Here is a 24,963-nt window from a genome sequence, read left to right on the forward strand (position 1 = left end):
TATATGCAATACTTTGCCAGAACTGTAATGTGTACATACTGTAGAAACATCTTTGTTTTTTAAGTAAAGAACAGAAGAGAGAGGCAGAAGAGAGAGGAAATCAGTGCTGCCATCAGCTGGTTGACTCCCCAGTGCCTGAAGTGGACCGGAAGCCTGGGTCTGTAGATGGAATCTGGACCTGCCACCTGCTGCCTCCCCGTGAGCTGGAGTTATCACTCACAGCTGGTGTCCAACCCCAGATGTCCTGTTGTATGACAACCACCCCAAAGTATTCTTTGTTTTGTAAAGTTCTACATGCATGGTTTGGGGGAGGGAGGCTGTATTTTTTTTTTCTGTGAAAAATGGAATGTATCGTGCTGTAGGGCATGAATGATCGTCTGGCTCTTTCTCCACCTCTATGGAGTCACGTGAATGTCTACACTTCTCCAAGTGCTCTGGGCAAGCTAGACTCACAGATGCTCTTTACTGCAAAGGTATCATTTTATTCTGAAGGGATTCTCATCATTTTGTGTTTGTGAAAACTGCCAGTGTGTCTTTCTCGAAATGCAATTATCTGGAAGAAGCAAACCAACACCGAATGGACCCCTTGTCTTCAAAGTCATTTTATTAAGAGTAAATTAGACTGGAAAAATGATAGTCTAAAATGCATTTTCAATAGATTGCTGTCAGGCCTGCTACCTGTCAAGTAGAGAGGCCTCAAGTTTCATAGTGACATGTGGATTAGCCCGGTCCTCCCTGCAGCGTGAAAACAAAAGACAATTGGTGATGCATGGGGCAAACTCATCTTTAAACAGAGATATCAACAAAGGGATATGACAGCAGAGAAAGACAGAAAGCAAGGCTGTCTGAATCCATAACTTCAATACACTCGGAGACACAAGAGGAGAAGATGCACACTAAGTGTAGTTGTTGTTTGGGTACGTTTCCTTAGCAGGTGCTGGATCTCAGTCTTTAAAGTAGGGACCAAGCAGGAGCAATGAATAGAACAGATACCATTGTAGAAAGTTAGTAAGTAAAAAAAAAGAAATTAGAATTATTTGATTTTTAAAACGTCATCCATCATACAGCCTTGAATGTCCAAAATTCCCATCCACTAATCAATCCAAAAAGAAAGGCTTGGAGCCACAATAGAATCTCAGGAGCAAGATTCTTTTCTGTTAGTTTTAAAGAAAAACGATGAGGTCATTAAATTCAGACTTTGCCCGGAAAAAAAGTGCATATCAAAGTTAAAGAAAATCATATAGATTTGCTTAGGTCTCAGAAAACATGATTTTTTTGGTAATATCCCATGTGAATCATTACATAGAACACTTGTCTGACCAGTAAGTTTCAATTAAACAGAAATGAAAGTTCCTTTAATAGCCATCTTAAGCCATGTATCATAGGGACTGCACAAGCAAGTGCAGTAGCCAATGCAGAAGTTAGTGAAGGAAAATGATGCGATGAATAACAAAAATTAATGGATCTCATGCTTGTGATGAAATGCTATAAAGCAACTAAGATGGAGCACAAGGGTGGTTGTCATGGTGTAATGGACAAAGCCACAATTTGTGATGCCAGCATCCCATGCAGTGTTTCTTCCCAATCCTGCTCCTTGCTTATATACCTAGGAAAGCAGCGGAAGATGACCCAAGTTCTTGAGCCCTTACAACCCACATGGGTGACCCAAATGAAGTTCCTGCTGCTGATCTGCAGCTCGGCCCCAGCCCTGGCCGCTGTGTCCATTTGGGGAGTGAACCAGAGAGTGGAAAATCTCGCCTACTCTCCTCCCTGTAAGTTTCTCCTTCCTTTTTTCCCTGTAACTCTATCATTCAAATACATAAATAAATCTTTTAAAAAATAAAGACATAGAGTTCAGTGGGAATCTTCAGGAAAGGGCACTTTTGTGGTCTTCTGAAGGAATCTGGTGGTAGAACAGAGGTCAATGTTGACTGCTACTTTTCCCCAAATACCATCCATGTGGTGGTCTGCTCTCCTGTCCACAGAAGTATCTGTGCAGAATGAATGGACAGCTCCTTCAGGAGGGGCACTGAGGGATTGCTGAAGGCTCTACAGGCACAACGTGGGACACTAGTACCTGAAACAATTGATGAGCTCAACATGTTTTGGTTAAAAAGAAGGCAGTCTGGTTTCTCATTAGCATGCTAGTGATAGTTCAATTATCCATGTCGTGGCATTTTGAACAGCAGAGCAAACACATTTGGGGATGTTCTTTGGCTTCACTTTGTGAGACTTGCTTCTCAGGAAGTTTTGGAGGAAGCTGGATATACTGGGATTCCAATATATCCCAGCAGAAAAAAAAATAAGGACCATCCATGACTGCAATTCCCAGTTTCACAGTTTTTAGTGTAAGTCCCATTCCTCCTGAGTAATTTAGCTCGTTGATACTTACTTAAATACTACATAGAGTTAGACATGCTTAAACATTACATGAGTAAAACAAGTATGTATAATATGGCATTATTTTTACATTGTGTCTTCTTTTTATAATTAGTTGCAGTTCTATTCATGGTGCTGCTTGTCTGTGAACACTTCTTTCCCAGGATTTAACAGGAATCAGCCTTGATTTCCAAGGCTTCAGTATGTGCTATTCTGGTCTAGTTACTGCTGGCTTTATGGCTTTTAGATTTACTTTTGTCGTATTCATGTGCTTGGCTTCCTGAGTATCTCAGTGTTAGCAAACGTACTGTGCTAGATGAGATTCCTTGTAACACCTGAGGCCCGTCCTAGCCAATCGTACAGCAACGGGTTTACTTTGCTCAGAGATAAGCAGTCCAAGACTGTTCCAGTTGCTTTTGGGGCCATCAGAGCTGACAGGATGTCCCTCTGTCTGCTCGCTATTTTTGACCTGGGACTTGGGATTTTAACCCACACAGCAGGCACATCTCATGGATCTAAGATACTCCATTTCTGTGGCCTTTCCCAGGTATTACAGTTGAAAGAAGAAAATAAAGAGAGTTGTGCTTATTAGGGAAGTGAAGTTCTCCCAGAAGCCCCCAGTCATCTCATACTTCTGTTTTGTTAACCAGTAGTGTGCCTGATGAGGCCACATGGACAGAGAGGTTATAGCTCATCACGGAGCTGGCCTGTTTTATCCAGAATGACACTGGAATGTGATGAGCAGACGCCTGCCCACATGGGCATCTCAGAGTGCTAGTACAGTGGAACAGGAAAATACATTCTTACCAAGATTCAATATGTAGCTTCCTATGGTACAAGGAAAATGTATTGGAGTATAATGTCATCCTGTGCAAGTAGGATGCTTAAAAATTCTCCCCTGGAGTGTGGGAGTTCGGTGTTTGGCCCAAGCAGACTTTAAATCTTTCTATTTTTGAAAGGATTTAAGGCTGACTAGCGTGCAATGAAAGGAGAGAAGCATGTAAGAATACCTAGGCAAAGGCACAGAAGAAGATAATCATGGTTCATGCCTTCATTTCATTTGAAAACAGAGATGAGATGAATTTCTCACTTCTGAATGGCTGAACTACAGATAGAGCTGCAGAGGTTCAACAAAAAGGCAGATGAAAGTGACCAGTGTGTCTTTTTCGTTCTCTGCTGCCTGTGCGGCTTGACCCAATTACTTAGCTTCTATCCTCACGTCCGGGACAATTACTATTCTTACCTTATTGGTAAGATTACATGACACAGTGCCCAAAATACAGCAGTCTATCAGAATATGCTGAGTAACAGTGGCTGCATTCATACAATAAATACAAAGCTGGGAATTATTTCATTGATTCTTGCCTAATCATCTCTTGTTATGACATTGCATAAATCATTTAACTCTAGGCAAACAAGTTTTCTTTCAATAAAATGAATGTAGTAATACCAAACTCACAGGTCAGTGATGGCAGACAGATAACTGTTACATAAAAATGTTTGGAATCAGGAAGTGTTTTATTAAAATGTGCAGTATCCTTAGTGTTACTATGTTGTTATTCTTTTTGCCATCTCCTAATTGCTGCTTTCTCTTTTTTCCCTTCCTGAAGTCAAACTGGGAGAGGACAAGGTAAATGATCTTTAAAAATTATAGGCCGTGAGTCTGGGTAGACTGCCTCCCATCTGCAGCTACTAGTGCTCAAATATTTATTTACCAGGAACTAAGCCAGGATCTAAAATATTCTTTGTGATTTTCAGCTCAAATGGAAAAGGAGTGTTTTCAAGCTGTGTAAGCCAGTGGTAAGCATGCTACTGTGACGCGTTACCAGTTGTTAGTGCTCCAGTTCAGCTTTGGAAAGTACTGATATTGTTTGCCTTTGTCATGAACAATCCCCAGCATAAAATGGTCTTGGGTCAAAGTCCCAGACGAGAAAAGTGAAGATTGAGTCATAGGATAGTAGAGATTGTGCTGACCTCTGCCGCCACCTGCCTCAGGCCTGGGAGAGTTTGCGCACTCTTGGCTGTAACTTTTAGTCAGTTTCAGCGGTCTGCAGTAAGTTCCAAAGAAATGCTTTCAGTAGAATAGTCCTAATTTTTAGAGCTTAGGTAGATTACAACACGTTCCTTGGATACCTCCCACATAATTTTTCTTTCGTACACTATGTTGAATTTCTATTCCAATTTTCCCTAATTTTACTTTAAGGGACACTTAGTACTTGATAACAGCTTTTTCCAAATTGATGCACCAGAACTTTTGCTTTTTTATCATTAATTCTAAACTTTTAAAACGAGGCTGAGTATTGGCTGGCGTGCTTCTTTTTCATGTGTTAAAAAAGAGAATTTCTTTGTATCTGGCCTCAGCTCTCTTCAGTTGATTTCTCTTTTTCTTTGATTCAGGGAAAGAATTAAAGTCAAGATGGAAGTGAAAGTGACCAGAGAGGCAAGACTGGCTTGCATGAAAAGCAAGGAAGCCAGGCAAGCAAGGCCCGGCTTGAGCAGAGCTGCACTGCACAGGTTCTGCTGTCAACCTTTACATAAACTGGAGGCAAAGAGCAAGGCGGCTGCTCCTCAGGCCTATTCAGGAGGGGCAGAATATGGGGTGGACCTTGAACGTCTTCAGTTTGCTTATCGTTTTGCAGTGAAATATCACGATGCCATCGTGGATGTGCCATCCACAGTAAGTTTATTATACGACCTTATAATGAGCCACTGTTCATTGTGGAGATGCACTCAGCACACCGGAGTATAATGTAGCCTACTCTTGTGACCTCAAGTTTATCTTCAAAGGCCTAAACATACGTTGAAGTTTAGCTCTTGCGGTTAACTTCTTCCTGAAGGAAGAGAGAGAAAGACATTGACTATGCCTCATTTCCTGATTGACATGCTTTTTGCTACTTCCTATGTCTTCCTTAGGAAGCTTCCAGTGGCTTGAAAACCTCAGTTAATGTTTCCTCCACAATGGCAGAAGGAGCAAATATTGCCACATATTGTGATAAAATGGGTACCAAGTGAGACCGATCTTTCAGGGGTCCTAAGGATATTGCCACTTTTTCCTGACATAAGGCTGGATTATCTGTCAAATTCTTGATTATATTGTAATTGACAGACTTGACCAAATGCTTTTTTTTTTTTTTGTAATACCAGCCATTGAATAGGTAACCATGCAGTCTTGGAATCCCTGAATTGTCATGGCATCTTTAATAACCCCAAGTAAGGTCTGTTTGTGGGATTGTCACAGCCCCTACAGCATACTAATTCACCTCCTGTATCACCATGAATCAGTATGGGCTTGGGTTCCAGGCTAGATTTGTTTTCTCTCAGAGGTAAAACAAACGAACTTAAAATAATGTGTGTGGATTATTCCAAGTCAAGTTTAAGGTGAGACTTAGGATCAAAAGTCCTCAGTGAAGTTGATAGGATTGTCTGAATATCTCTCTGTCTCTCTAGCTTTTGCTTGCACTGATTCATATTGGTTGCTGTGCCCCAGCCTCTGTTATTCACTTGCATGTCAGGAGCTCCCACTATAAGTCATCCATCCTTCAGAGAATGTTTTGGGTTGGGCTGCAAGATGAAGGACCAGAAGGAGGTGGAAGAGAACCAGGGCCTGGAAAAGTGGGATGGTTCTGAGGTACAGACAAACCTATCTGGAGCTGGGTTAACCTCAGGTGGTAGAGGGCCACCCAATAACAGGATCATTCGGCATATCTACTGCTCTTGTAGCTCACATCTCCAGGAACATATGGACTTGATAATGTCTACACTTTTCCCTAAGGCTGGGAGTTGGGAAGAGATCCACTCAGACCTGATGTCCCAGCTGTAGAATACAATACATGATACTGCTGTGTCCCCGGGCCCCTTCACTTAGGTCAGATGTCTGTGTTTTCTGGAAATATCCATAAGAAATACAGGGTCTGCAGTTATCTTGGGCCTCGTTTTGAAATTTTGACAAGTTGCTGTGCCTGGTGCTTCAGGCCCAGTCTGTTTGATACCACTATTAATACAATCCTTGAACATTCATAATTAAGGGAACAGAGACTGTTTTTCTTCAGAAGAATATTTCAAATAGAGTATTACTTAGAATATGTATTGGTCATGTCCAAAGCACATATTTATACCTCTTGTTCTGGATGTTGCAAAAGTATGGGAGATGACCACAGTGCCACAAACAGGGGAGAAGACACAATCCCCACGTAAGGAGGGTGATCACAAGTCCATAGTGTCAAAGTAGGAATGAGAGGGTGGCTACATCCCAAAGGGTTTTCCACACTAAGAGTTTTCTGAGGACAGAAGACGATAGCATATATAGGCAAGGGCTCACAGCCTGGAGACATGTTACCTGTCAGGTGGAGGCCCCTGCCCGCTGCCTAAGACCCATTCCCTCACAGGTATGGGCTCACTGTCCAAGTCCCAATGCCTCACAGGCAGGGACTCACTGTCCAGAGACCCAGTAGCCACCGTGCTGGGTCCCCTGGATCCATTTTTTAAAGACTTATTTATTTCACTTGCAAGTCAAACTGACTGAGTGAGAGAGATGAGACAGACATTAGTTCATCCACTGGCTGGTTCACTCCCTAGATGGTCGCGATGGCCAGAGGTGGCCTGTTGCAAAGCTCAGAGCCTCAGGTTCCCATGTAAGTCCAGGGTCCAACGACTTGAGCCATCCCTCACTGCTTTCCCAGACTAGAAGCAGAGAGTTTGATCAGAAGTGGAGCAGCTGGGACATGAACCAGGGCCCATTTGCGATGCGGCGCCGCAGTCAGAGGAGTAGCCTGATATACCATTGCGCCAGCCTTCTGGAACAAATCCTTAATGATTCCAGACTGAAAACCTCAATCGATTGGATGCTAAGATTGTGTTTATCAGAAGTCCCCCAGAGATGTATTTTAACATGTGAAAGGCAATATGCTAACTTATAATATAATATAAACTAATTCTTAACATGACACAATATTTGAGACTATCTCTACCTTAAGGCTTTAAATCCAGACCCACAAAACATCCTAGATTCATAAATAATAAATTATCATTGATTAAAATACTTTATCTTCCTATCTTGAACCATCAAGTCTATCTTTATTATAATACAGAAGACCACTTAGAAGTTTCTTTGTGAAGAGGAGCCAGCTTTGCTGCCTGCAATGTTCATGTATGAATAACCCAGTTCCAAGCTCTTTAACAAGGTGTCTCACCTCCAAGCTGTGAGCACACTCGGCTGTGTCTAAGTACAATCGACACAAGGAGCAGTCTCCTTTGGTCTCTCCTTTGTTGTCTTTGGGGAATGGGACCCAGGGAAGCACCTCAACAGGCAAACATGGAGCCATTAGTTTCGGCAGAAATCTGCAAGAGCTCTGGGAACCCAGCTCCTGCTGCTAGAACAAGGCTAGTCCTGAAAGCGTAGATGTGGTCCGAAAAGGGCCAGAGGGGGCTTCTCTGAAGGCTGGGATTCAGGACAGCAGGTCCATGCCACACTTTGAGAATGGACTGAATGATCAGGATGTCTGAGATGTTAAGCTCTTATTGGCATGTCACTTGATGAGGTGTGGCAAGATATTAAATGGAAGTAAGCTTCCATTAGGAATATTTTTGAAGCTTCAAACATGCTGGATTGATTTTCCAGTTACACGAACGAGTCACATCTTCAGTGAACACACATGCCTAGTGGAGGTAAACAGTCTTTGTCTCCACTTCTCCTCTTTCTTCAAGTCCTCCTTCCCTCACAGCCTAACTGCTTTCCTTGCTAATTATCCTAGATGGCTTTCTATATACTGTTGAATCTGATTTCCAGAAAGGGCACACAATTGATTCCATCTAATTAAAATACTTCAGTTTACAATCTTGAAATTCTTCTGAGTCACCTTGCCCAGATTTGCAGCTGTTTTCTCAACTCCTAACTTCTCTTGTGAGGAATTCACAGGTTTTTGTGCTTTTATTTTTTATTGATTAGTTAATTTGAGAGGGAGACAATTTGAGAACGACTCTGTTAGTCCATTCCAGTCAATGCTAGCAATGGCCAGCTCTTAGACCAGGATCTGGTGACAGAACCCAGGTCTGCCACACATGGAAATCACCCAGTTACTCCAGAGGTAAGGGTGTGAATTAGAGGGAAACTGGAATCAAGACCAGTGGTCTTGCCTAGTGGTCAAAGTCTCGCCTTGGTGGTGCCAGGATCCCATATGGTCACCAGTTCTAATCTCAGAAGCCCCACTTCCCATCCAGCTCCCTGCTTGTGGCTTGGGGAAGCAGTCCAGGATGGTCCAAAGCTTTGGGACCCTGCACCTGTGTGGGAGGCCTGGAAGAGGCTCCAGGCTCCTGGCTTTGGATCGGCTCAGTTCCAGCCATTGCAGCCACTTCGGAAGTGAACCATGAGACAGAAGATCTTCATCTCTGTCTCTTCTCCTCTCTGTATATCTGCCTTTCCAGTAAAAATAAATAAATGTTAAAAAAAAGAGCAAAGGTGAGTGTCAAACCCACACCCTGAGGTAAGGCTCAGGTGTCATGCAGAGTCCTAGCTAGGGTGCCCAACGCCCACACCCACTCCTCTTCTGTTTCACACTCAACCAATAAAAAACCTAGTGCCGCCTCCTCAAAGAAATCATCCGTCATCTGTGAAATATGAATGACCTTTTATTTTAACCATTCAGCTTCATCTGTGCTCATCCCATTCCCTCTGTAACATAAGTGTTTAGAAAGCTTGCCAGTATCTCAGGGTGACCCTGACTGGTGTGCAGGCTCAAGCACCGGTAAAGCGCTGTGAGGACATCCTTGGAACCTGTGCCCACTCTTCTTTGGACTATGGTGATAAGCATGAGAGGGGGAAAGCCAACTCCTTGGGTGACCACAGATGCCAGCTTGTGGGTGGGCAGTTGACAAAGTGCTGGCTGCTTGTGGAAGGAAACTGCGCAGATGCGGCTGCCAGGGGGAGAAACGGTGGATATTACCGTGGGAGCGTGTAATGCCTCCACAGGCCTGGTAGTCTGAGGGTGAAATTTCGGCTCCCAGTCACTTCCTGGATGCTTAAACAATGTCATGGTTGCCCTTTGCTGGAAATCTTTTCATTTTGCATGGCCTTGACTGATTTGGCTCCGTCTTGCCTTCCTCGTTAAGCTCTCTGCGCTCATCCTTTCCCTTTCATCTTTCCGCTCCGCTTCAGAAAAGGGAATCTTTATCTTTCAAGCAAATGTTTTATCCATTACAGGAGTTCGCTGTTTTCCTTGAGGCTTAAATCTTTGGAAGCGAAGTCAGGAAGAAAGCTAACTTCTTTTTCTTTTTCTTCTTCTTCTTTGCTTTCACCCAATTATGCAGCTCTCTTGGGTAAGACCCGCAGCATGGAGCAGGTGCTGTTCTGCAAGGTTATGGGGAGGCAGGCAGTGCCCTGCCTGCAAAGGGCGACTGTGAGGATGGTGTCAGAGCACAGCCTGCACGCCCACTCACTGTGCTGCCAGAGGACTTGACTGCAGCCAGTCTGTGGTCAGCGACTTGGGGCTGTTCGTCTGTGCTGCTCCCTGCCTGCCATGTTTGTTGGGAGGTCTGGGTGTAACGACATTTTACTCAAACTGATAGCTAATACCTCTATCTTTGGAAGAATTTTAAAGAGCACATGGAAAACCCTTAAAATGCTTACAATCTCAGAGCCTTAGGCCAGCTGGTCTAAAACAAAGCCTCTGGAGCAAGCTCACCCACTCCCTCCTTCAAAGGCATAGTCCCCCCCCATAATGCAGGGTCAGTGGCAATAGCAGGAATTCCAGCAGCAGCCACATATGTGCAAGTCAAGCTTCTCTCCATCTATTTCCTCCCTGTGGAAAAATCTAATGCTAAAATGACTTTCTAAGGGCAGGAAGCACAGCTGCTGTGCCCAACATCCCTGTGGAGTCACAGGAAAATAACAAAGCTGAAGTCCTCTTGCCCTAAGCTCTGGCTTGTGAATGGAAAGCGTGAATGGCAGTGATGATTCCCTGCCACCAGGAGACTGGGTCCAGCAGCACCTCCTTCACTCTTCTGTGTGTCTTCTGACCCAGGGAGCTGGAAAGGCAGAAAATCTCACATCTCAGGTACCGGTTCCTGGTAATATCTCCGTTATAAGCCAATCTGAGTGGGAAGAAACATCTTCTATTTCCCTGAAGTCATGCTGTCACCTGGGAGGTGGGCAGAGACGCAGGAGTCAGAGGCCCAGAGAATGAAGAGTGTCACTGGTCGTGGGGAGTTCAGGGATCCTTCAGGAATCTTAAGAGGGTAGAAACTTTGGACCAATATGGCAGATCACTTGCATTTCTCTAACACAAAAATGATGTCTCCGTAGAATCCCTTTGTCCAGATTTTCCAGCGCTGAAAAATCTCATCATAGAACTGAGTTACTTCGCTTATTTCACTTGACTTTCTTCGTCTAGGACCAGGCCCTGATTTTCTAAAGAAATTACAATTTCACAAATTAAAATCACTGGTAATAACTCTTAGCTTCTTTTATTTTATACAATGCATTCTTCTTTCTTTTCCTAGTATTTAAAATTTTTTTTCATGGTATAGTTTCAAGACACAAGGATTCCATCCCTCCTCCACATCCTTCTTAAGAAAAATAATCCAATTTACTTGATTAAAAGGCAGGACCTTTATTTTCAGTAGAGAGATGTACTGGAATTAAAAAATAGGGCTAAGTGGATTGTTACTTTGTGACTTAATAATACTATGATAGCCTACATTTTTAATGCATTTTGTATTTTTTGAACAGCTTTTATGTAATCTCATTATGGGCATTCTACTAGTATTTGCGAGGAAATGGGAGAACTCAAGTCCACTGAACAGCAATTTCTAGAGGTCAGAAACAAATGTGGCCTCTAACAAATGTGAGCGGCATAGAAGCTGTCCCACTCCACCACTTCCTGTGAGTAAGAAGGAGCGGGCAGCTGGTCAGCCAGTGTGCCTAGTTTATTTTATCTGGATTGAAAACTCAAGAGGACAAATGGTCAACTTGAAAGAACAGAGAAACTTCATACCTATGCGTGGTCTCATTTATAATCAGGAAAATGACTCAGACTCCCACATTGCCTAACTGCTTTCTCCTCACCAACATTTTCCTAATTTATATTTCTTCTGTGTCGACTTTGGCCCTGATTAAATGACAGCTAGATGATTTAATGTGGCTAATTTAAACTGAGAAGAGTGAAGCAAGCCAGTCCCCCAATCAGATATTATATGTTTTCTCTGATTTATGGTAACCAATAAAAAGAGAAAAATGCAATGTATATGGGTGAAACTGATATTTTGAGATTTGATTATTGTTCACAGCCCTTGTCTATATTCATGAGGAACAATGGTTCATTTTTTTTCTTACTACTTGCTGAAACCTTTGTTTAGTGAAGGGTTAAGCATGTGATTACAAAGTAAATTCAAAATATGTCACTGCAAATTAGAAAGAAAAATTAGGAAGGAAATGAGGGTGGGAGCATATGGGGGGGAAGGTTGGTAAGTATTTGCTCTTAAAACTATCTACAAAACACATGAGCTATGTTGCTTCCATAGAGAGAAGGGTAGACTGGAAAAGCTATGTCGTCAGGGAGACATGAGCCCTTTCTTGTTGGGAATTATTACCTAAGGCAGTTAACATCTCACAGTGTTCAAAAAATGACGATGGAACTGCACTTTCCACTTTCTCCTGGGCCATTGCAGTATCTCTCATGCCTAGTTATACCAAGCACGTAAATTCTCTTGACAATAAAGGAATATACTGATAACCCGATCAAGGAATCCAGATGTTTGCAATGATAAAAGGAGCAAATCAGTGACTCCATGTCTTTGTGTCTTTGTGTTTTCCTAAACGCTGCCTTCCTGCTGGCGCTGCCTTCTTCACAGCACTTCTGTGAGGGCATTACAGTTTGTGACATTAACATCGATATTTAAGCTTTATAATCTAAAGTGAGTCAAGAAGAGCTTTCTCAGTGCTTCTCCATTTGGAATAAGGAATTGTAAAATCCCAACAAATTCCTCTGCATTCCTGGTTTGATCAGATTGCTATGCACGTCCATGACGAAGCAAACTCCGCAGCCTCAGCAGTATCTCTGCTGTGTCGTCCAGGCTTGGGTTAGTTCAAAGCTGAGTGGGGTCACTCATGAGACAGCCACGTCGGCCCTATCCGAAGGGTGTGTGTTATGAATGGGCATGCTGCGTTAACTAAACATTAGGATGCTCTTTGGAAGGAGATAGTGGATACTGAAGTAGGCAATATGCAACCAACTAGTAGTATCTGACACGATTTTTAGGTACCAAGCAGCATACTAGACATAGGGCATATATTAATGTTTCATTTTTCTTACAAGTTGAATTTCTGTAAAGATTCAAAGAAAGTGGATGAATTTTGGGCCTGGCGTGGTAGCCTAGTGGCTAAAGTCCTCGCCTTGAACACACTGGGATCCCATATGGTTTCAAGTCTGTGTCCCACCTGCTCTGCTTCCCATCCAGCTCCCTGCTTGTGGCCTGGGAAAGCAGTCAAGAACAGCCCAAAGCTTTGGGACCCTGCACCCACATGGGAGTCCTAGAAGAAGCTCTGGGCTCCTGGCTTTGGTTCAGCTCAGCTCCAGCTGTTGCAAGCACTTGGGGAGTGAATCAGTAGATGGAAGATCTTCCTCTCTGTCTCTTCTCCTCTCTGTGTATCTGACTTTCCAATAAAGATAAAAATAAAATATTTTTGTAAAAAAAGAAGAACGTGGATGAATTTTCAAGTGCTGACCAGTCAGAAATCCAGCAGGAGTGGGGAAGAATGGCTAGTACGGCAGCCAGTGTCTCAAGAGTGAACACATAGCACACTCAAATGTGGAAAGAAAAGCAAGTTATGAAACAGCTATTTACAAAAGTCCAAGAAATGGATGAGGGATGGAGAAGCAGTGCGGTGCTGGAGATGAGGGAGTGCTTCCCTGCAGGCCGCAAGGAGTAAAGAAGGAAATTGGTAACCATGCTGAGAGAGGAGCTGCCAACTACTCCCAGGGGGACAGGTGGAGGAAGAAAACTGCGCCCCTTGGGGAACATTTGCCAGTGTCTGGAACTAGTTCTCTCTCTTATGACTGTGGGTTGCTCTTGGCCTCCAGTGAGTAGAGGCCAGGGATGCTGTCAAACAGGCACACACAATAAACAATGACATGCTCAATCTGTTGATAATATCAAGGTTGAGAACACACACATTGTCAAATGGGGGGTTTGGAGAATGTGGCATTTGATTAAATCCCAAGGGCTGGGGGCAAGTGGAGGCAACAGATGTCCAATCTCTGATTCCTGTCCACCCACATTCTAGCGGTTTTTATGAGGCAAAGCCTTCTCAAAACTAGAGACAAACCAGTGGAGAATTTACTGCCCCCCTGATCTCAGCAACAACAAAAACTGCTGGAAGTGAGAGAGCCAGGAATTCCATTGATGCAGATTTTAAATGTCACCATTACAGGCAGAACGTATGAACAATGGTAGCAAACACAGAGCAACAAATGAATCCATCAAGTCCAGAAGATAAGAGCAAGGGATGAGTCAAAGACCATCAAATACGATTAATTGCTTATGGTTCAGCCTACTGATGGCATCTGAGGGCAGGTAGGCAAGTTGTGGGTCTCATGGAAGAACAAGTTCAAGTTCTTCACTTTGCATTCAATTGCACTCACACATTTCTCTCAGTATTCTGAGAGTAAGAGCCACGGCGGAGTTCTACGGGGTGTCTGTCCTTTACGCAATTACACTTGTTGAACATTGAGCATGGGATGGCTGCCAAGAAATTTGGGAAATAATATACACACTCTGCTTTCCATAATTAAAAAAAAAACACATCTTTCAATTGATGGAAGCCTTTTTCTAGAAACAGGCAAATGGAGCAGGTGATCCAGGAGGTCTATTTGGCTACAGCCAAATTTCATGGGTGGCAGAATGTGTTGAAATACCATGAAGGGCACATGAGGTAATAATGGTTAAGAATTTTTCCATTTTGGGCCTGGTACAGTGGCCTACCAAGTAAAACCTCACCTTGCATGTGCCAGGATCCCATATGGGCGCTGGTTCATATCCCAGCTGCTCCACTTCCCATCCAGCTCCTTGTCTGTGGCCTGGGAAAGCATAAGGGGGCCCAAAGTCTTGGGACCCTGCCCCGTATGGGAGACCTGGAAAAGACTCCAGGCTCCTGGCTTCGGATCAGCTCAGCTCTGGCCATTGCAGCCACTTGGGGAGTGAATCAGTGAATGGAAAATCTTCCTCTCTATCTCTCCTCTTCTCTGTGTATCTGAGTTTCCAATAAAAAGAAATAAATTTAAAAAAAAGAAAATCAAGTTTTGTTTGGATGGAAGCATGCAGCATAGACTCCCTTTGACACCAGAGGGACCTGGTATTTTTCCCTAGAAAATGTATCACATTTTAGAGCTAGAAAGGACCCCAGTGTTTACCCCATTCACCTTGTTGTTAGAGGGGAACTCTTAAAGAAAGAGACGTTAAATGGTTTTTCTAAACTCACACACATGTTAGCAAAAGGTAGGTTAGGAAGCAACAATTTCTAATTTTAATTTCAACTCCATTCTATCTAACATTACCTTCCAGAAGCCAACACTAAGGGCACTTTGCACAATCACCCTCAATTAAGGGGAGGGATTTTTTACAATCTGTCAAAATGGGCTTTTTATTTGAGGTGTCAAACAAGGTTGGTAGCAGATATTCCTAAGCATCTTACAAATTCTCTTTGGAATTTAGAATGAACCTAGTTGCTTACAGTTCTATGAGTGACAATACCTCTGGTGCTGTTAAATGCCTGGGATATACATCAGCCAGCTTGGATCCATTAGAATATGTAAACCATTAATGCTGGCTCTTACATTGTTAATCAGTTTGCATGTCTGTGGAAACTCTTTAGTTACAGCATCCAGCTTTCATAGATACACCTCCTACTTCAATCTTTGCCCCAAAAATAATTTTATTTGTGTTTGTCACCTTAGAGCATGATGTTGATATTAGCGTTATTTTACATACAGGTAATGCTTAATAGTCATCTATGGTTAGTCTCCTAGAGGGTTAATATTCCCATTCGTAACTCAACTGTTTGTAACACTGCATCTCAGGGAAAGTATCAGCAGAATGGAAGCAGGCAACATCCTTGGAAACATCATGAAAAAAAGCCAAAATTATACGTTTGCTCCTCCTTTGTTTCCCCTCATTCTGCAGCTTCTTCGCGCTGTGTGCTGGTTCCAGCGTCATCTGCGTTTGTACGAGTGTACTTTTAACTCGGTTGGAAATGAACTGAATGCTCAACTGCAGGGGAGGACTATTTCAATCTTATTATGAAAAAACTTACTATTCAATTCTATCAAAGGCATATGAACTGTCCTGTGGGGATGTTAGTATGCATTATTTTAAAACTGACGTTCTGAGACCAAAGTAAGTTCTCTCTCTTTACTTTTCTTAATGCTGAATATTATCTCATTCCGTGACATTTCATGTCCTGTTGAGGGATGCAGGCTCCTTCTATATCTTGGTTACTGTAAATAATGCAGGAAAGATCATGGGCGTATAGATAACTCTTCAACACGTTGCTTTTGTATTCTGGGAATACATACTCAGAAATATGATTACTAAGTTATGTGATAGTTTTATTTTTGGATACTGGAATCTTTCATCATTGTAAGTGTTGGTGCCATCAAAACTTTGTGTCTTTTGTAGTAGATTGATCATAACTAAAAGTTGAAACGTCTCAAAATTATTTTAAGAGAAATAGCCAAAAACGCAAGGCATACTGTACAATGCCCTCGTGAGTGTATATATATTTCCCACGGACAAAGTTGATAATAGTGGCTAAAAATTGATCACAAATACCAATAAATAGTGTCAAACATGTGACATTCATAAAACAAATTATGTCATTGTGGTCTCTAACACATACGTATCCTCCATTCTATCTTACATGTTCTAAATGGTCCCCCATTTTCTTTCTTTTTTTTTAATAGTCTTTTTTTTTTTAATTTCATTGCATTATGTGACACATTTTTTTTTTATGCACTGGAATTCCCCCCGCCCCTCCCCCAACCCTCCCCCCCCATCACGGTGGATTGCTCCACCCCGCTGTGTTTCCATAGTTCAAACTCAGTTGAGATTCTTCTTCAGCTTTCCTATTTTACATATACATGTATACATATATATGTATATGCACTCTGTGCTTTAAATAAGAAATGAAAGAGATTTTTCCCACTCATATATTCTTTCCACTCTTTTCCCCTGCTCTTATTCTTGGAGAGAATTATATAGTGCTCCTTGTCTTTTATTGTTATCATAGAAATATTCTGCACTCCACTAAGCATGTAGCAAACTTTTATGCAATTTTTGAATGACTATCACATGAACACACACACCTAAAACAATGTTTAATAAAAACGTAAATTAAAAATATTTGCAATGTTTACTCTTTTGTTGTATACTTTTGATGTTACGTAGGGTTGCATAAGACATCCCACTTCAGGATATTTTAGCTAGAGGACACCGAAAATGAAGCTGCTCCAAGGCGTAAGCAGATTGATTCAAGACTTTGTGGCTCTTGGCTGAGCCCCGAGTAGTATGTGAAGGCCAGAGACAATCATCATAAGACCACAGCCATATTAAAATTTTTTTCTTCATATAAAGAGAAGAGATAATACACATTCCATAGACACAGTTCCAAAAAGAAAACCATGCTCCCTTCGCTCCCCTGCGCTGCCCAGTCTCCTTCCCTGCCTCCACTTTCTTCATCACATTTAGCAGACTCTAGCGTATTTTAACCCACGCCTTATTCACATGCTTAAATTGCTGGAGTTTTAATTCTGTTAAATTGGCCTACATGTCTATTTTTGTGCTACAAACAGGTTGTTGAGGTCTGATATTGTGATAGCTCCAGCTTTGTTTTTATTGTTGAAGATTGCTTTAGTTATCAGGGACCCTTGAATTTTAGCATCAATTTTTCTAGATCTGAGAAGAATGTCATTTGCGTTCTCATTGGTGTCACAGAGTCTATAAATCGCTTTCAGTACTACAGACATGTTGAGTTAACCCTCCCAAACCAAATACATGCTAGCTTTGGTTCTTTTCTACTTCTTTCTTGAACATTTTGGAACTTCCACTGAAGAGATCTTTCACATCCTTGGTTAAAGTTTTTGCTAGGTATATGGAGTTTTTGGTAACTACTGTGATTGATCTTACAAGTTCTTTCTCAGTCTTGGCATTATTTGTATATTAAAAGTTTACTGATTTTTGGGTGCTGATTTCATATCCTGCCATTGTACTGATCTTTCTTATAAGCTCCAATAATCTCTTTGTGTAGTCTTTTGGTTCTTCTATTTACAGAATCATGTGCCTGAATAAGGGTAATTTGATTTCTTCTTTTTCAATGTGTATCCCTCATGGCTGTGGCTAAAGCTTTAGAACTACATTAAATAGCAGTGGTGAAATTGGGCATCCTTAGTCTGGTTCTAGACCTTAACGGAAATGCTTTCGATTGTTCCCCATGGAATATGATGCTGTGTGGGTTTGTCATATATTGCCTTGACCATGTTGAAGAATACTACTATGCCAATTTTGTTTAAGATTTTTTTTGGTCATGAAAGGGTATTATATTTTATCAAATGTTTTCCCTGCATTTTTTGAGATAATTATATGGTTTTATTCTTCAATTCTATTCTTCAATTTGTCAATTTGTCAATCACATTTATTGATTTGCATTTATTGAACCATCCCTGCTTACCAAAATTAAGTCCCCTGTGGTCTGGGTGAATGATCATTCTGACATGGTATTGAAGTGTATTAGCTAACATTTTGTTGAAGATTTTTGCACCTATATTCATTGTAGATATTGGTCTACAGTCCTGTCTGTTTTTTGCAACTTATTTATTTATTTCCCTTCCTTCCTTCTTTCCTTGCTTCCTTCCTTCCTTCCTTCCTTTCTTTTTTAGAATTAAGGTGATTCTGGGCCCTGCACAGTAGCCTAGCAGCTGAAATGTTCGCCTTGCATATGCCAGGATCCCATATCGGTGCCAGTTTAATCCTGGCAGCTCCACTTCCCATCCAGCTCCTTGCCTGTGGCCTGGGAAAGCATTCAAGGAAGCCCCAAAGCCTTGGGACCCTGCACCCACTTGGGAGACCTGGAAGAACGTCCAGGCTCCTGGCTTCAGATCAGCTCAGCTCCGGCTGTTGCAGCCACTTGGGGAGTGAGTGAACAGACATAAGATCTTCCTCTCTGTCTCTCCTGCTCTCTCTATATGTGACTTTCTAATGAAAAATATCTTTTAAAAAAAGGAATTAATGTGATCCTGACCTCATAGAAAGAGTTTGAGAGGATTCTCCCCTTCCCTTTTTATGGCTTTGAATATTTTGAGAGGAATTAAAATTAGTTCTTCTTGAAAGGTTTGGTTGAATTCAGCAATGCAACTATCTGCTCCTAAGGTTTTCATTTCTGAGAAAGTCTTCATTCCTGACTCGATGTCTCTCTTGGTTGTTGCTCTCCTTCTGTTTCCACATCTTCAAGGCTCAATTTTGGTGTACCAGGTAGGTCTAGAACTCTATCCATTATTGAGGATCCTTTAAGTGAAATCCAACTTAAAAGCACATTCCTTATGGATTTGAAGTAAAAAATCCTGATTTCAAGTTTCTGAAATTTACTCTCTTTTTAAGCGTCTCTTCGCAGTGTTTACTTTTGGACCCATATATGTAGAATCAAAGGAACAAAGTCCTTGAACATCTTGCGGACAAATCCTGATATAGTTGTCGAATTTTATGTGTTGAATGAGTTGGAGATTTGTAATCAGTTTGCCCTTAAAATTAAGCCTAATAACTTGCTCAGTTCAGGCAATTTGAATAAACTGGTGGCAGCAATGGGCAAGAGAGGCAGAGCTCAGATAACAGGTGTCTGGTGGAAGGAAGCAATGCCTTTCCAAAAGCATCCTGGACCTGGAGCAACCCAACAGGTTGTCAGCATGTGTGTGTTGGTTTTCCACCTGCATTCCTGAGAAAACCATGCAGATGTAAGGAATAATAAGCAAGCTGTCATTGATTATAGACATTATAAACACCAAGAAAACATGCAGAATAATTTATTTAGCCTTCTCTTCATTCTTCATCTGTAAGAGTGTGGTATTTATTTTGCTTCTGATATTGTAATAAATTGAAATTAAAAGTTTTATATCAAAAAGTTCAAGTTAAAATTTTGAAATATAAACAAATAAGCAGGCATTTAAAACACAGAGAGATATCATTAATGTCTATTTCCAAATTCTTGCTTTCCAGCAGCAATGGAATGTATTAGATCACATTTGATTTTTCCTAAGGAAAATTTATCCAGAATGTTTTCCAGTGGTTCTCTAAGCAGGCAGAGTGTCAGGAACGTAAGTGCTGCATAATGTGGCCTTGCGCTTTAGCGATTACTCCCCACAGGAAATGCACACAAGTCTCCTGAGGGCTTTGGTGAGAGAATATTCTATCCTGGGTGCAGATGCCCCGTCTTCGACCCACTCCCTATATTTTTAGTGGGAGAATCTCATCTAACAACTAGGAAATAAAGTTAACTTAGTTCAACATTGCTTTTCTGTGAAATTTCCTGTCAAGTCTTCTACAGTCCCAGGCCAACACCTCTGGTGGTACTTACATAAAGCTTGAGTAACTTCCGTACTTGCCCTTTGGTATGCCTGCTGACACCTACAGCATACACAATCACAGCTTACCTCTTAATCCAGCTGAATGACTCCACACCATTTTATCACTGAAAACACCATCTTACTGCATAGGTGGACTGTGTTACGTCCTTGCTTTTGATACTGCTATTGCTTTATTGGGAATTCTAAAACTGGCAATCCTTGACAGCAAGAATATCAAGTCTGGTACAATGAGCCCAAGCACCTTCCAGATCGAAAGCAGGCCTAGATGACTGCTTGGTATAAAATTGACAGACTCCCTAAAATGGGAAGTGGGGAAAGGAATATGATGCTGACAAATAAGACTAGTGGAAAAATGAAGCATTTGCGTTTGCCACAAAATCGGCTCTAAGGTTTCATTGAAATCATCTAATTTCTGCCGGCATGAGAATGATTCCTGGGACGATGAGGCGGTATACTCAGGGGACAAAATCGGGAGAACCTAGAAGCAGGTTTGGGAAGCATCCTTTTCAAAACACCCTTTTTCAACCAAGCTGATAAAAGCATCTGGAGAAACCCATGGCAGAGGCAGCAGTGAAACGGGCTGTATCAAGAAAACCATCTTGAAACATTTATCTCCACCCAAAACGGAGCTTTATAATGTGTTTGCCATAAATGCACATATTCTCTTCCAGATAGCTGCAAAGCAGAACCTGACATCAAATGGCAGGACAATAGTATGCTATCTCCCTCCCAGTAACATTTAATATGGATTTTTTTAAAAGCCTATCCCTCAACCAGATTCTGTGCTTAATAATGAAGAAACACTTGATTAAGAGCTCACAACCAAACTGGAAGAAAAAATGTCCACCTTGAGCAAGAAATCATGATAGAACAACTCAGCCAAATGTTCCTTACAAAGTACTGTTAGTATCTGCATGAACAGTATCACAGATGTTCTAAAAACTAGATCATCCAAAGGACAGATAATTCTGAAATTCTTGAATCAAATATTAATGTTATCATGTGCTTCATTTTCCATTTGAGAAAATTCAACCTGGTATCTTTACCTTATATGCTATATAGCAAAATAATCATTAAATGGCCTTTCATATGTTAAAAAAATGATTCCTGGAATGCTCACAACTATTTTTCTAATTTTGCTTATTTATATTTTTATTTGAGAATCACGCTGAGAGATAATAAGACAGAGAAGAACAGAGAGAAAGAATACAGAGGGGGCATTCTTGCATACATTGCTCAGTCCCCTGGAGCCTGCAATAGCCCGGGCTGAAGTTGAGAGCCAGGAGCTCTTGAGGTCTGCTACATCGGTGGTAGGGCCCAAGAATTTGGAGGCTCACCAGCTACCCCCCAACATGCTATAATGAGTAGAACTGGAACCCAACTGCCCAAGTACTCAGACATGGGGAGCAGGCAGTCACAGTTCAAGTAGAAACCTCATGGTCACGCTTTACAGAGGACTAAAACGCAGGCCCACAGCTATCTCCTAGGTCATCTCCTCTCAAATGCTAGACCTTTCTCTGGACATCCCAGGCATGAATACTACAGGCACAAGACAGAGTCCAAGAGAACACCTAAGTCAAGTCCATTGCCTGGGTCGGCTCCTTACTCATGTAAGAGGTCGTTGGACTCTACGATTGTGCTTCTTTGGTGTGCCATCACATGTGCTACAATACACAAATGTGGAAACATATGAAGGTAAAAGTGATTGCACTTCTACTCTGGAGAAACAAAAATGGCATGAAAAATTCATATTTATTTCTTAAGTTTTCCTCTCTTATATCCATACCCTAGTTCCAGCATTTCAGCTCTGTAGGATTCTAACTTGGTCTTTAAGGCATCCCTCATATATTAAACAATTGCAATAAGGGTTGCTCAGCATGCTACTTGTTAATAAAGGACATCTGCATTTGTTTTAATGCTTATTTAAAAAGAAATTGGGATTTAGTGCTTGTCGGCACTAATGGAATCAATGGTACTTTAATATGTGTTAATGGCACTTCAGTTCCTTTAACAGCACAAAATAGCGAGGTTGTTAACCAAAACACACTACTGCATCAAATGAAAGAGAAAGTTTATAGAACTTAGAAAAGATGGCCCATGACTCTGCTTCTGTGAGATCATTTAAGCCCAAATGAAATGTGTACATTTCTCTCCTTCATTATATATTAATCCTAAAGTCAAGCGATCTTGTAATGCTGAGTGCTGAGTGGGGCCATCCTGCATTTTATCCAAATGGAATACAATCAACATGCTCCATGTCCGTCTTGTGAAATTTCAGGGAGATGCTGTGAGCTGTTAGCTTTAGGAAAGCATTTAGTTCCCCATTGCTTCATACATCTTCAAAGGACCAAACAATTAGGAGGATAGGAGGAGATGTGTTCTAGAAAGAATTGAGACGGGCAATATAGTGGGCTGGGTAGCCCTGAGCTCATCGTATCAAACTCAATAAAACAGAAAAGGCCATATTGGAAGTTGAGACCTTGTGGTGGGCCACCAAGCTCCCCTTTGCTGTGTACAGGCGTGGAGTTTTGATCTTACAGTGTTTATTGCCACCTATATTTATGTATAGGTATATGTATCAATATACATATATGTGTATTATAATACATCTACAGGCAGAACTTGAAACTTAGGCACTGCATGTTGTTAATCCAAAACTACAAATAATGCCAGAAAGCAGAGATAATTAACTTCCAAAAGAGATAACTATAATTTTTAGATAGTTGTATCAAAGTGATGATAATTATCTCTTAATTCAGGTATTCCTTACTTGGTTTAGACTAGCTAAAGTTTTCTGCAGTTAAAAGATTCATCAAGGGCCCGGTGTGATAACCTAGTGGCTAAATCCTCACCTTGCACATTCTGGGACTCCATTAGGTGCTGGTTCTAATCCTGGCAGCCCCGCTTCCTGTCCAGCTCCATGTCTGTGGCCTAGGAAAGCAGTCAAGGAAGGCCCAAGGCCTTGGGACCCTACACCTGCTGGGGAGACATAGAAGAGGCTCCAGGCTCCTGGCTTTGGATCAGTTCAGCTCTGACTGTTGTGGCTACTTGACGGGGAGTGAATCATCGGACGGAAGATCTTCCTCTCTGTCTCTCCTCCTCTCTGTATATCTGACTTTCCAACAAAAATAATAAAATAAATCTTAAAAAAGAGGTTAGTCAAATATTTTGAATGAATGAAAAGTAAGTTTAATAAAAGGAACTAAAGTGCCATTAACACATATTAAAGCACCATTGATGCCATTAGTAGTTATTGTAAAGTATCTATGTTATTGATATTTCCCTAACATTTATATAATTTTTGGAAAAATAGAATTACACCCTTAGTTGAAAATGAAAGTTGCTTGAATTCTCACACGGTCGATGATTTAACTCTTGGTCAATGGTTGGTGGGCTTTACAAGCGTTTCTGGAATGAAACCCTTTTCAAATCTCGTACATAATGGGTGATTTCTGGCATTTTTGGAAACTCAAAGGACAAGTAATGATCAAGTGTTTGAAATACTAGTTTGGCAATCAGGAAACTGAAGCTATTACCTCAGCTTAATACACTGTGGCTTCAGTGTCTGTAACAACACAGTTGTAACAAAACTCAGCAAGGCACTTTTAAAGGGGTGCTTTTTTATTTTTGAAAGCTTTTCTATTAATATAAAGCATTAATATGCGTTGCTTAGAGTGCCTTGGCTGAAACCTGGGAGCCAATACCGTGTTCTCTGCTTAGATAAAGCACTCCAGGATTATACAGTTCATTTCATATTCACACAGGGCTTTTGTTAACACTCACTGTATAAAGGGGTTCTATGCGCTGAGATCAGTCAGCTATTAGAAGTCACTCCGCATGTGGACAGCATCGCTTTCTGTATCATCACTCTTGGTTTCCTATAGGAATTTTCTCCTGTCTTGAATTTCAACATGTTATATTAACTTGTACATCGTAAAACCTAGCCTACTGTTTAAATTTTCTCTATTTTCGGGAACAATGAAAAGCAAAAACCGTAGATTTGAACATTTCACAAAGAGAAGCAAATAATACCCTTGTAAATTGACAGCAGATTTCTGGACATGAGTCAAACCATAATGAATTAACTCGATAATGCTGGAGCTTCAGTCTAGACAGAATGGGCTGCCTGGAAGGCAAGAGATCATAGTACAGCTTCTGCCACAAGACTGTGCTGTTCTCAACTTTCTTAGATGTATTTCAGGCAACATTCTTAGCACTTTAATATGGGACCATTTTCTTCCACATTTTCTTTGGTGTGAATAGCCATCATCCTAAAAAGTGAGAATTCAGGCCACATGTCAACCTCTCAAGGAGGTACACTGGGAGGTGATAACGGCCAGAAGATAAACTGGAAAGATACCATGGGTGTTAGCTTGTGTCAATGCTGCTTTCGATTTGTGCAGCAGACACTCTAGCACTCTCACAACAAGAAAATGATTTAAATGAAATTCTTGGCTGTCCCCTGAAGTCCTAAAAAGAACCAAATATCTGGATTCAAAATGATTTGAATCCTACCCTAAAACCATTCCACAGATGCCTCAATCACATTTGATAATTGGGCCAACAGGCTTGAATATAGCTTAATTTCTACCCTCTCTAAAACACTGACAAGGGTGATTCTTGAATTGTTGTAAAATCCTCTGCTTTTTCTGCTTAGAAAGGACTCCTCAAATGCCAGAACTTGTCCTTGCTTGTCATTTTTTACATGGCTGTTGCTTACATTGAATCCAAAAGAAGCGTTTCTATTAGCCTACCTTTTTTGTCCTGCTAAGTGAATTACTACTGACAGTATAAGTCAGCCCATTCATGGACTAGTTTTCTAAATGACACTTTAAAAATTTACTTTTAACTAAACCATTTAAATCATCCTGCATAACCTGTCCAACACTGTCAGATACTTTGTATGCCACAAGTAAGTACACAACGATTTCCAACTTAAGGAACTCAAAATAAATTTTAGTGGAAG

At 41.3% G+C, this 24,963-nt stretch overlaps 1 pseudogene; it reads left to right on the forward strand.

The window, feature by feature from the left end:
• Window positions 1-4,795: 4,795 nt before the first annotated feature.
• On the forward strand, window positions 4,796-20,963 carry LOC101519573 (large ribosomal subunit protein mL42-like; annotated as a pseudogene).
• The last annotated feature ends 4,000 nt before the right edge of the window (window positions 20,964-24,963 follow it).

Source organism: Ochotona princeps, chromosome 3 (genome assembly GCF_030435755.1).
Source record: "Ochotona princeps isolate mOchPri1 chromosome 3, mOchPri1.hap1, whole genome shotgun sequence".
Taxonomy (NCBI): domain Eukaryota; kingdom Metazoa; phylum Chordata; class Mammalia; order Lagomorpha; family Ochotonidae; genus Ochotona; species Ochotona princeps.